Genomic DNA, 13,412 nt, shown 5'->3' on the forward strand with positions numbered 1-13,412 from the left:
AAGGACACTGATGTCCCTGTTATCTTAAACTAAGAGTCGTAAAACCTGATAATGAGTTTAACAGGCCTAAGTTATCCTGTGCTCCACTGTCACAGCACTTCTCAGAGGTAGAGTTCAGTTGGTTCAGGTTTATTAGTTGTATACAGCCAGTGAAAAGTCAATACACGACTTGTAAATTGGGGTTTACACAAAGGTGTAATGTTTTATTCAAATGTTTGTAAACTTGCAAATTAAATCATGCAATTTGTAAAAATATATCACGTTTCGAATGTGCCTCTGTCTTGAAATTTCACTTGCGAATCTTTCGTTGCTCGTGTGAAGTGTTGAATCTGCATTTGTGGATCATCCAACACGCGCATGAATCCCTGCTTCCGCTTGCGTAATTTCTTCTCACTTTTTCCTCAAGTTTCACAGGTTCACAGGACGAAATCCACACGAGAAAATGACTATCTACGCGCAATAGTCCTAAACCTCCCCAGTAGGTGGCGGTGTTCATAGACATATAGAACTACTAATAGTAATAATCACAATATCATGTTGTAATGCAGAATTTACTGTGAAATCAATATAGACACAGTAAGTTACTGTGAAAAAAATATTTCACAGCATTTTGTTATTCCACAGTAAAATACTCTATTCAAATCCTCCTTTGAGATAACCCAATAAATTACTGTACGTTGAACAACTGCGCTGCATTGTGGGCTCAAGAAGAGACAGTTGGATGCACGGAGGATACAGCACATGTTGGAAGAGCTCGAAGGTACGTTTGACAGACAGCTTGTCACAACTTTATAATAATGTTTGTTGTCTGGGTTAGTAAATGAACGATGTTTTGGATCAAGTGTGCGAGTTATTCGATGAAGAATACGCGAATTAGTGTGAAAGTTAAAGTTAGCTAACGTTAGCCACCAGCTGCAGTAACCAGCTAAGTAATTTTAAAGGCGTTTTCCTCCGCGAAGCTTTGCCTCATATCTTTGGAAAGCTCAAATTACGTGTTTTCGTAATGGTCCCCTGATGTCTTTAAGAAGCATAACGTGCCAGTTATTTGGTCGAGAATACGCAGTTATTTGTGCAAATATGCGCAAATGTCAAGGTGAGCTAATGTTAGCCTCCAGCTGCAGCATCTAAGTAATTTCAAAGCTGTGTGTCTCCAAAAAGCTTGCATCACAGACAATAAAGTATTTTATATCTTAGGAAAGTGCAAACTATGTGTTTTCATTTGGTGGTCTTTACATGTCAATAGGAAGGATATGCATGAGTATTTGCTAGACTACTATCTCTCAGTATCTGTCAGTAATTGCTCTCCATTCTTTTTCAGAGGCAGTTAAAAAGAGTGGAGCAGGCTGTTGAGGTAAAAAGAACACCTTGCCAAAGGGTCAAAAAACGATTTCATCTGGGGGGGAAAATAAGTGTTTCTCTTTTTACTATTATACTCTGATCCGTCATTGAATGTTTCATCAAACTAGCAAATTACATTTTGATCAAATTAAGCTTATATTCATGAATCACTACAAAGTTGATATTTATATTTAAGGATGATATTTTCTTAAAATATATTTATGAACTGTATTTTAAGGTCTTTGCCCTACGATCAGGGACGGACTGGCCATCGGGCATACCGGGCGTTTGCCCGCTGGGCCGGGGTGCAATATGGGCCGATGGTCCCGAATTTTAATTTTTTATTTTTTTCCCCATATAATGGTCTGACCGGCTGGCCCACGAAAGTAGTTCATCAGCGGCCCTACTGACACTGGGCTGGCCCAATCACATCCCCTGGGCTGACCCAACACAAACCCCTTTCGATTTGGACCTGCCTACATAATGCATTAGGACGGTAAACAGCGTGGCCCATGGCCTTGACTTGCTTGACACGCGCACGCTAGTCTGCGGCCCATTGGCCGTCTTCTTGAGTGACTAGGGTCTCGTCCAATCATATCAGCAAACACCTTCTACCTTTAGCTAAAAGTTTGCCATCAGCTCCCGTGGATGACAGTGCTGGTGGCTACAGCCAGGGAGATACGATACAACGACCTACGGTAAGCTGACTGATCATGAATTAAAACGTCTCTAAAATATGTTTGACTTAGAAACTATGTTCTATGGCCAAGTTCGTTTGCATTGTAAATACAAGACAAGTCTGTAGCTGTTGCTAGCCCTCAGCCTACTGTACTCTGAAACAGCCAGCCGTTAGCCTACACTCTATGTTGTGTGTTTGAGTGGTGCGCGGTGCCATGTCAATTGTTCCGAAAGCCCAGTATTCCCAAACCCTGGTATTCCGAAAAAATGCCAATTTGTCCAGATACCGAATTATGAGAGCCCGTTATACGCTCCAGTTTTCCCGTCCCCCCCGAAGTTCAGGGGCGTAGTTCAAACGTTAATGCCACCTCATCAAGCGCGTTTCCTACAGGAGGAAATACACTCCCTTCTAGAAAAGGGAGCAGCCTGTCCTCTCGGAGACGAGAACGGGGGGTTCTTCAGTCGCTATTTTCATGGAAAATATCGACCGATCTTATACCTCCGTATTCTGAACAAAGCTTTAAAGTGTATGATGTGTATTGCATTTAGATTAATTAAGACCACCACCTTAACACACAAACTCTTGTTGAACTCATACAGTAGTAGGTTCAGTGACGTGCGGTGAGACAGCTGTCTGCTGGAGCTTCTGCGAGCCCGTGAATCAATGTTTCGTTGGAATCATGATGTAACGTTGTTGTAGCGGGAATACAGCAATGCTATTTGTATTTTCGAATTGGCAGGTCATATGTATGATTCTAGACTTCGCTAAGCACTGAAGCGACTGAAACGGTGAATTTTGATCACATTCAGCGAAGTTAACAGGTAAAACGGGAGAAAAATAGGGCGTCTTTAGGCCGTCCTGCCTAAAAGTAGGGCGTCCCGTTTCTTCTTATTTTTTAGTAGACTATAGGGCAGACGCCCTGCTAGCTATAAGCCTGGTTGGTGTAGACATTCGAGATTAAAAAGGTGTGTTATCGAATTTAGTGGGCCGGTCTGGAGCAAAATGCCCGGGCCGATTTTTTGTCCCAGTCCGCCCCTGCCTACGATGGAAGGCAATTTTTACACACCTGATTTGATTGCTTATATCAATCTGGCTTGGCTTTCAATAGTAATTTATTTGGTGTACGATTTGGTTAAAGGGAAAGGGGCACCACTGCATGTGCCTTTGATAAACAAAGCAATATAAAATCTGTAAAACTGAAAGTTGTCTTTGCTTATTGTTTACAGGTGCATCTTGGACATTTACTCAGAACAAGGCTCGAAGGAGAGGCGTGGACTTCGAGTGGTCTTTGTAAATGTGAATTTGTCGTGTGTATTTTTATTTTTGTTCATATTGTATATGTTCTGTTTTTAACATAGACATATATATTACATATATGTATGTGTGTGTGTGTGTGTGTGTATATGTATGTATATATATATATATATATATATATATATATATATATATGTCTAGCATTATTCTCGCATGTCTGAGGATAGTTAGTTAGTCATAGTTAGTTAAAGTAGAAGCATAAATCCAGGGTTATTTATTACTTTGCTAAACTCAATCTCACGGTACCATCAGGGCATCGGTGTCTGTGATACAGTTCAATACCGTCAAAGCGACACGAAACAAACAGCTTCCAATAAATGTTAATTGAAATTAAAATCGATATCGCTAATGGTTTCATATTTATGGTATCCCGTCAGGAAGTGTACCTTTGTCTCCACGGCCCCCACAACTTCTTCTCTCTGGTCAGCCAGGTCTGCCTGTGTCTGCCTCTTTCGATGGCGAGGCAGTGCTTGTACATTGTCATGGATTTCCTGAGTTTTGTGTCTTTAACTGTCTTTTACTGTATTCAGGTAATAAAAACACCTTGTGCGTGTGTGTATTTATTACACTTATCTGTTCTGTTCAATGTTATTTTCACATGAAAACCCATGGTTATAAGTATGCAGTGTCATAAATACATCTCTGTACAGGGTGGGGATTTCAACATGCATCATTTCTTGATGTATATTTGTATAGGGAAATATTGTACCTACTTAAGATCATTATTGTCAGTGAAGCACAGTTGCAAGCCAGTTTAAAGACATATTATGACGTCATGATAGCCCAATGGGAGGAATTGTATTCATTTTTCTTTAATATTTTAAAAAGTATAACGTTTAAAAATATGAGAAATACATAATCCTAGTTTCCTTTACAAGACCTACACAACACATTTTGAATGAAGTTTCTACGTTAAGGGGTTCAAGCTGAATTAAGCACAGAAGTAGGTACAAAGAATAAAGAAACGAAGGATCATTTCATGCACCGTAAGTATTTATATGTATACAGTGTCATAGCTACATCTCTGACGTTTAAAACAAACCAACCCGTTTTAAAAATCGGTTGAAAATTGAGCAAGCTATGGTTATTTAAAAAGTACATTTTTCACTACCAACACAATGTTACGGTGAGCGATCTGCCCGGGGTAAGATGGCCGACCTCTGCGGACGTTCGACTCCGTTGGCCAGCAACGCGGATAATGTATCTAGTAATTCTATGTCTATGAACACCGCCACCTACTGGGGAGGTTTAGGACTATTGCGCGTAGATAGTCATTTTCTCGTGTGGATTTCGTCCTGTGAACCTGTGAAACTTGAGGAAAAAGCGAGAAGAATGTCTCAAAATGACGCAAGCGGAAGCAGGGATTCATGCGCGTGTTGGATGATCCACAAATGCAGATTCAACACGAGCAACGAAAGATTCGCAAGTGAAATTTCAAGACAGAGGCACATTCGAAACGTGATATATTTTTACAAATTGCATGATTTAATTTGCAAGTTTACAAACATTTGAATAAAACATTACACCTTTGTGTAAACCCCAATTTACAAGTCACACATATTGCGCGTAGATTGAGTCCTTTGCTTGTGTGGATTTTGTCCTGTGAACTTGTGAAACTTGGGGGAAACGCGAGAAGAATGTCTCAAAATTACCCAAGCGGAACCAGGGGTTCATGCGTGTGTTTCGATGATCCACACATGCAGATTCAACACTTCACACAAGCAAAAACATTGCACCTGTGTGAAAATCCCAATTTACAAGTCACAAATGTAGTCTTTGTCCTTGCAAATCCCGATTTACAAGTCACAAATTTTGACTTTGAACTTGCAAAACATAGCATACGTGTGGATTACGGTGTGTGCGTGTACGAATAAGGTGTGTGCGCGCACGAATAATTTTAAGACAAATCTGTCTCCAAAGTATAGTAACGCCATCTCCAGCAGAGTAGCCTATTTAAACTGTGTTCCCATTGTAAGGACATTTATTACGATCTGTCTGAGAGTGGGCTGTCAAAGCTAGCATCATCGAAGTCATACAGTACAGTAGGCTACATACATTCAATAAAATTAACCTACATTTGAGTCCAACTGCATGACCATTCTTATCCTACACTTACCCTTACAATAAAGAAGTGATCCTATTTCAACCATAACTTCATTTTAAATAATGTCTTTCTTTATGACATTTAGTTTATAGTTTAGACAGCAACGTTGACATCTACAGTATATTCAACTGCATCCACTACATAATCTCAAACTTTATTTGTTGGTAACTCTCCAAAAAGGCTACCATTAACACATTTCTTAATGAAAAGGAAACATGCATCACAATAATACTTCAGTGTAACCTGTACCTATGTGGAGTGCAAATATGTCTTGCCATTACACTACCCAACAGCCCTACGTCTGCTAACACTACAGAATGCATAATTCCTACGGGCACTGCACTAGTTTAGTATAGCCTAATCTTTATTTTCAAATACTCAATATTCTTTATTTCTATTTTGATGGGAATAGGCAGGTGAAACAATGACATTCTCATGATGTGCTATACACAGAAACATCGTTTGGATTTCTTCTACAATAGGCCGAACGACACCCCTGGATAAGGTGTCGAGGGGTTTGAAGCGTACGTCATGCGTGACTGTATGAGCTATGAAACTAGCGATTTAAAAAAAGTTTCAATGAAGAACATTGCAAATATATATGTATACAACCATCTAGCTAGAAGCTACCATATAAGCCAATGGAGTGGTGGCATAAGCGCTAAATGTGCCATCAAACTACTGTTTGAAAGCTTCAGTCAAGACCTAAATACTCTGCATTGGTCGCGTAGCACATTTCCGATCAAACCGAGTCATTATAAACATATAAAAAGTTGTGTAGATAGCTTTATTCATGTAAAATATTCCTCGCTTCAAGTAGCCATGTTTTTTTTTTTTAATTCCCGTTTCTTCCAAACGACGGTCGAACGACGCCCCTGGTGGATTAAATCGCTAAGTGTGAAGTTACTACTGGTCCTGACCACACGTAGAATTCCTCTCAATGAAAGATACACTTAAGGCGGCTGCTTGCTACAGCGTTGGGGGTTAACGGTTGCGCAAAATTTACTCGGTGCAGTTCATGCTCCCAAAGGTTGCGCGTGTTGTAATGAGCCTGCCATTTGCCTGGCAGATAGAAAGCTGTTTCCCTAACAGAAAGTCTGAAGCTTGAAGTTCTTTTCAAACCTTTGCTTGGGTAGCACTGTTAAACTGAGCAGACATGCAGACTACATTTGAGTAATCTCATCACGTAACATTCGTTTTCTAAAAACAATCACATAGTATTGCATGTTTTACTGTGGTAGAAAAGACGTTAGCTTAACGCTAACGTATATGGAAAATCCTATAGACACCGCGCTAGGTATTAGCATCAAGTAATTCACGTTAATGTTTTTGTATGAGCCTGACATTTGCTCTGCAGATAGATAACAGGTTCCCTAACAGAAAGTCTGAAGCTTGAAGTTATTTTCAAACCTTTACTTGGGAAGCACTGTAAAACTGAGTAGACATGCAGAATATTTTAGTAACCTCATCTCGTATCATTCGTTGATAGAATGCAGGCTGCGAGGCTCGCGTAAGGGCTTACGTAAAAAATGACGCAAGTCTAGAAAAAGGGGCCGACGCACGCAAGACGTAAGAAGTCGCGCAAGGGTCGCGCAAGGGGCTTGCGCGGCCTCTTGCGCTTGCGCTTACGCTTACGTAAGGAAGCATGAATCAGCCTTTAAGCTAAAGGCGGCTGCTTGCTACAGCGTTGGGGGTTAACGGTTGCGCAAAATTTACTCGGTGCAGTTCATGCTCCCAAAGGTTGCGCGTGTTGTCATGAGCCTGCCATTTGCCTGGCAGATAGAAAGCTGTTTCCCTAACAGAAAGTCTGAAGCTTGAAGTTCTTTTCAAACCTTTGCTTGGGTAGCACTGTTAAACTGAGCAGACATGCAGACTACATTTGAGTAATCTCATCTCGTAACATTCGTTTTCTAAAAACAATCACATAGTATTGCATGTTTTACTGTGGTAGAAAATACGTTAGCTTAATGCTAACGTATATGGCAAATCCTATAGACACCGCGCTAGGTATTAGCATCAAGTAATTCACGTTAATGTTTTTGTATGAGCCTGACATTTGCTCTGCAGATAGATAACAGGTTCCCTAACAGAAAGTCTGAAGCTTGAAGTTATTTTCAAACCTTTACTTGGGAAGCACTGTAAAACTGAGTAGACATGCAGAATATTTAAGTAACCTCATCTCGTATCATTCGTTGATAGAATGCAGGCTGCGAGGCTCGCGTAAGGGCTTACGTAAAAAATGACGCAAGTCTAGAAAAAGGGGCCGACGCACGCAAGACGTAAGAAGTCGCGCAAGGGTCACGCAAGGGGCTTGCGCGGCCTCTTGCGCTTGCGCTTACGCTTACGTAAGGAAGCATGAATCAGCCTTAAGTGTGGCGTTGGGAAACCCGTCTGCAACGTAGGAATCCTCTTACGAGCGATTTCAAGTGCTTTTTAGGCTAAAGGCTGATTCATGCTTCCTTACGTAAGCGTAAGCGCAAGCGCAAGAGGCCGCGCAAGCCCCTTGCGTGACCCTTGCGCGACTTCTTACGTCTTGCGTGCGTCGGCCCCTTTTTCTAGACTTGCGTCATTTTTTACGTAAGCCCTTACGCGAGCCTCGCAGCCTGCATTCTATCAACGAATGATACGAGATGAGGTTACTTAAATATTCTGCATGTCTACTCAGTTTTACAGTGCTTCCCAAGTAAAGGTTTGAAAATAACTTCAAGCTTCAGACTTTCTGTTAGGGAACCTGTTATCTATCTGCAGAGCAAATGTCAGGCTCATACAAAAACATTAACGTGAATTACTTGATGCTAATACCTAGCGTGGTGTCTATAGGATTTGCCATATACGTTAGCATTAAGCTAACGTATTTTCTACCACAGTAAAACATGCAATACTATGTGATTGTTTTTAGAAAACGAATGTTACGAGATGAGATTACTCAAATGTAGTCTGCATGTCTGCTCAGTTTAACAGTGCTACCCAAGCAAAGGTTTGAAAAGAACTTCAAGCTTCAGACTTTCTGTTAGGGAAACAGCTTTCTATCTGCCAGGCAAATGGCAGGCTCATGACAACACGCGCAACCTTTGGGAGCATGAACTGCACCGAGTAAATTTTGCGCAACCGTTAACCCCCAACGCTGTAGCAAGCAGCCGCCTTAAGTGCGCGTTCGGGAAACTGGGCCCTGTTATGGTATTAAATATTATGTGAGTTTTCATTCCCACTGCGATTGCAATTTGACTAAACCTTGGCTGAACAACTTATAAAACAAAACATATTTTTGAGAGTCAACAGCTGACATTTGAAGCTTTTAAGTTATCATGTATTATATGTGCTTTCATGACATGTCTTACAGTTGCTGTGGAAGGCTATCACATAGAGGAAAATGTATAGGCTACCTGTGCTGCAAGCTACTTTGGATGGAAGAGTCTATAGAGTCTGCTAACTGAAAAAAATGTAAATGCAATCTAAAGGCCTCACCCAGTTGAGCTACATCGCAGCTTTTGTCCTGCATTAAAAAAAAAATACCATTACATGTTTGACTGGCTCACCTGCATTGCTCTCTCTCTCTCTCTCTCTCTCTCTCTCTCTCTCTCTCTCTCTCTCTCTGTCTCTCTCCCTCTGCATTCACCTTTTTGTTTGTATGTGAAAAGAATAACTGGCCAAAGCCCTTTACAGTAAATACCATCGTGTCCTCGCAAGACAAATATGTTCATGAAAACAGTGATGCACATATGTGCAGGCATATGATGGGCATAACTCAAGAGGGTCTGTTTGTCAAAACCATTTCCACAGTAAAGCTAATTAACAATGAATCATAAGATGAGGTTCATCAGACACATTTTGCATTGCTGCATACTTCACTGAGGTCGAAGCGATTTACTGATCTGACTGAGATGAAGGGCCGAACATAAGATATACTTAAATGACATAAATGAAGGTGTGCGTGTGCGTGTGCGTGTGTCAAAACAAACCAAACCTAACTCAAACTGGTCTGGCACCCAACGGATGTCACCCAGAAGATGGCACTTATCGTTTGCGAGGTGTCTACAAACTACCGAAGGTTATCAAGTTAGCAAACAAACTAACCTGGTGATATATTGTCTGGATATTGTTGTCATAGAACCAAAAGCTTTTTTGATTAAGCACTTCCAAGTGCCAGAAAAAAACACTGTAAGGACACTGAGTGTCCATAGTTACTAGTATTTCAATCAATCGCATTCGTATTGAAATGACTGCTCTGTATGGATTTGCTACAGTCCACATCCTGCGAATGAAGCAACTCACCTAATTCTGTTGTTCACTTGACTATCCCGCTCTCTTACTCTCCTAGTTTGTCTCGGCTCCACCAGGTTCAACCTTAATGGTTAGCAACACTCCTCGAAAGAAAATAAATAAAATCCTATTCTTGTGTGTCTTTTTCAAACACGTATGTTATAATTGCTGTACTTATTTCAAACTGAATTGCAAGAGCTTGATCTCCTTGTAACCTAATTGTGTTCTGTTGTGTCGTGCATTGTGGTGTCTGTGTTTTGCAGTAAGCTCTGGTTAAACCTGTTTTTCAGGAAGCTGATTTCATCTTTCCCGTCAAACTCATATGCTGCTCCACCCCTAACTGGTAGCCTTCACCTTCACCTTTGATTGTATTTCCTGTACCCAGGAACGTGTTGCTCTTTTGAACATTAATGCATTGTGCTTGAAATGTATTATGACCAGATTATCCAATTAAACAGTATTCCATTCAAATTAATCTGACTGGGACCTGGGGCACTTCAAAATGGCATAAAGTCTAGCACCTTTTGTGCACTAGCTGTGAAAGGCACTTGCCTCAAAAAAGTAGATAAACAAAACTCTCTGGTCATACAGTGAAGTAATGTTACAGTCTATCAGAATGTGTTTCACATATTCCTATTTCCTTCCATGAGACCTGCACACCATAATTCTCTGAATGTTCTGCATGCTTCCTTATGAAAACTGGCATGCAAGAAATGTTATTCACCTGCTTTCTCAGAAACCATCATCTGTGTTTCTTTGAAGACATCATGCTAATCCAAGGGCTGATGAGGGTGCCTCACTTATTGAAGCTTTATGTGGAGGCCTCTGCTTTACGAAATGTGGTTGCATGTGTCAAGTGTTATTATTAAATTGTATCTTTTCTCTTTACCCTATCACATATTTCAATGCAGCGTATTTATTAGGGTTCATGAAAAGTGTTTTTATTATCTATAAGTATTACATATTATGTCACGGAAACTCACCTTCCTGAGGTCTGGGGTATTTACAAATGGCACAATACCTTATCACCATCAAAAATTCCTTTTTGAATGAGGTTCTGCTGTTTCTCTGATAATATTTACAATGATAAATGACAAAACCAGTAATCGTTTCTGTACTTATGAATAACTATTCCCGGACACTCAAACAAGGAAACACATTTTGTTTTCTGTGAAGAGTGTACTGAACTCGTTTGGCTGATTTACGATACGGAATTTGACACTTTTATCAGCAGTGCTAATGGCAGTGGGTGATGTGTCCTAAGAATAGAACTGTTTTGGTTGGGCCATGAAAGACCTTTTTAAAAATACCCTCTTTATGTCTTTATGTCACTGATAAAATAATGGTTTGCATTTCTTTGCCTATAAAATCAGTTATGTGGAGTTGGGAGGAACTCTACTAAAAGGCTAAAAGTGAAAGATGTTGCTTAATATTTTAAGCAAGATTACCTAACGGCCTGAAGCAAAGGTTTGGGCACCCAGCATGGCCCCTTTTGCAAGTATCACAGCTTCTAATTTTTATTTTATTTTTTCAGGATTTTCTCCCATTCTTCCCTGTAAAAGGCTTCGAGTTCTGTGACATTCTTGTGTCATCCTGTGCACTGCTCTTTTGCGGCCTATCCACAGATTTAAAATGAGGTTTAGGTAGAAGGACTGTGATGGCCATGGCAAAATCTTCAGAATATGCCACTTCCCTTGAGTTTTTTTTTTAGGATAGTTGTCTTGTTGTAGAAGCCATCCTCTTCTCATCTTCAGCTTTTTTACAGACAGTGTGATGTGTGCTTCCAGAGTATGCTGGTATTTAATCAAATCCATTCTTCCCTCTGCGAGCAAAATGTTCCCTGTGCCACTGTCTGCAACACAAGCTCATAACATGTTCGATCCAGCCCTGTGCTTAACAGTTGGAGAGGTGCTCTTCTGTGATATTCTGCTAGCTGAAAATCTTTTGCTATCTGCTTATAGCCTTCTCCTGCTTTGTGGGAAACTGTTATTTACATTTTCAGAGTGAGGCAGCTGCTAAGAAAAGCTCATGGCTGTGGTATTTTTAAAGCTTTGAAATTGTTATTATCTGGCCTTTCCTATCAATGATTATGAACAAGCCATAGTCCTAACAAGCTAATTTAGGTGTGAGACCTGCAAACTCGAATCGCTACAATAATCTTGCTAAAAATGTTGAAAATGTTTCGTCTTTAACTCAGTTCATCAGCTCATCTTCTATTCACAGTAACATACATTATGACATGGGGTGTGCAAACTTTGTCATGCCACTGTATGTCTTCAGATTTGTATGAAGGGTAAATTACATACAATTGATTGCAAATGATTGTTTCAATGTGGAATGTTGCCACAACAATGTTGTCCTGTGAGCTAGAATGTCATGGAAATATTCAGTCATGTAAGCGTCATGAAACTATGCTGGATGACACAAAGCCAACCGAGAGCGGGGAATCCCAAAACACATCACACGAAACACAATCGATACCATGTTCTGGACTGTATAAGCATGGAGGATGGCAATGAATGAACAGACTACATCAGAAGGTGCAGAAGTTTACTGCTGAGAACACAGTACTTTTTTAAGTACTAGCTAGTGACCTGATGGGTCTTGAGGTTGGACAGAGGGGTGAGAGTATCAAAAGGGAACTGCCCATCGATTGCTAGCACGCTCATCGAGACGCACGCATTTTATACACTCCGGCAGCCCAGTGGAGGAGGGGCGAAACCGTCCTGTTGTCTTCACATTCTGTATACACCCTGTGTCCTCCCAGGTCAAAATGACCTGCCTAAACTAAACCCCCAAAATAAAATGAAATAAAGTGAATTTTAAACACCAAATCTATTTTGCCTGAAGAAACAACTTGACGGAACTGACCGAGCTTGTTTAATTTGTTTTATTTGCACCAAGTCCTTACTTTTCGATCAAGGGTTATGACTCAGGAACATAATGATATGCTATAGAGGAGTGTAATCAGATTAGACAACTGTGTTTTTTGTTTTATTGTCAGTTATGTTGTATCTTTAGGAAACTGTCATGTCCCTGATAGCATGATGGATGATATTGAATAAACCTGCTAATCCCAAATATGTTTGCTTTGTGCTGTGTTTTTCTGTTAGTCTTTTGTCTGTATAGGTGTGTGTATATATGTGTGTGCATGCTGTATGTGTGTGTGTGTGTGTGAGAATGTGTGTATATACTGTGTAAATGTGTGTGTGTTGTGTGGTCCTTATCTCCCTCTGTGCGAGTGTTCTGGTTAGGGCAGTGTGTCCATATGTTAACCATATCTACGACTCCACTTACCCGTACTCACTCTGTGATGCCAACATTATGTACACAAACACACACACACAAATAAACATACACACACGTATATATATGAGCACATTAACACACACAAACAGATACACACACTTCCAAAATAGGTTTTCCATTGTAATACCTGCATTGTACACATAAACACACACACACACAGAGATGGGCAAAAATACATCAAAATGTATTTTGATACAAAATACCCCTCAAATAAATGTATCAAAATAAAATACAAAATACTGTTGCCAGAAAATGTAACAAAATACAATACATTTTTTTTTTTTTTTTTTAAATACAGGAAATACTTTTTCTGAATTTTCAGTTTTCTCACAATTTGGTATAGCAGAACTAGCCTGGGTGCCATCCGTTTGTACGCGTTCCAACGGAGCCTGGGTGCCATCCGTTTAC

Source organism: Sprattus sprattus (genome assembly GCF_963457725.1).
Source record: "Sprattus sprattus genome assembly, chromosome: 2".
In the NCBI taxonomy this organism is placed as follows: Eukaryota; Metazoa; Chordata; class Actinopteri; order Clupeiformes; family Clupeidae; genus Sprattus; species Sprattus sprattus.